Source organism: Galeopterus variegatus, unplaced genomic scaffold (assembly GCF_000696425.1).
Source record: "Galeopterus variegatus unplaced genomic scaffold, G_variegatus-3.0.2 Scaffold10208, whole genome shotgun sequence".
In the NCBI taxonomy this organism is placed as follows: Eukaryota; Metazoa; Chordata; class Mammalia; order Dermoptera; family Cynocephalidae; genus Galeopterus; species Galeopterus variegatus.
This window is the reverse complement of record NW_007736319.1, coordinates 1-538: the sequence shown is the minus strand read 5'-3', so window position 1 is coordinate 538 and position 538 is coordinate 1. Positions and strand designations below refer to the sequence as shown.

At 54.8% G+C, this 538-nt stretch overlaps 1 pseudogene; it reads left to right on the top strand.

The window, feature by feature from the left end:
• Window positions 1–6: 6 nt before the first annotated feature.
• On the top strand, window positions 7–424 carry LOC103609861 (annotated as a pseudogene).
• Window positions 425–538: the final 114 nt, after the last annotated feature.

Genomic DNA, 538 nt, shown 5'->3' with positions numbered 1-538 from the left:
ATCCAGGCCCAAATGGAACAGCCGCCCTCTCATCTCCCACAGCCATCACAGCGACCATCACCTCCACCCCCTGTGCCATTCAGAGCACCAGCGAAGCCCCGGTTGGATCCAAAACTTCAGCTTTGAAGGATAACCTCTCACCAGAACCTCAACTGGATGACAATGAAAGAGAGCTTGAGGGCTGGAGTTGACATCACCGAGCAGATGTGCAGCAGCAGTGGGAGCAGCTCCTCGGACTCTGAGAGCTCCTCAAAAAGTGGTGGTGATGGCTCCAGCAGCAGAGGCGAGGACAATGGCCCAGCCTTTCCTCCACATCCTGGTCACCAGCAGCCCTGCACCAGCAGGCCCACCATCGCCAGCAGAACCAGCTGGCCACAAGGGAGTAAGCAGTTAGTGAACACCCTCAGGAGTGACTTGCGGTTGGGTGAGTTTGGCTATGACGGTGGTGACAAGTGCTGGATCTTTTGAGATCTACTATTTGGTGCACAAACATGCTGCAAGACGAGGCTGCTTTAGCATGGAATTCATTGCCAAAACA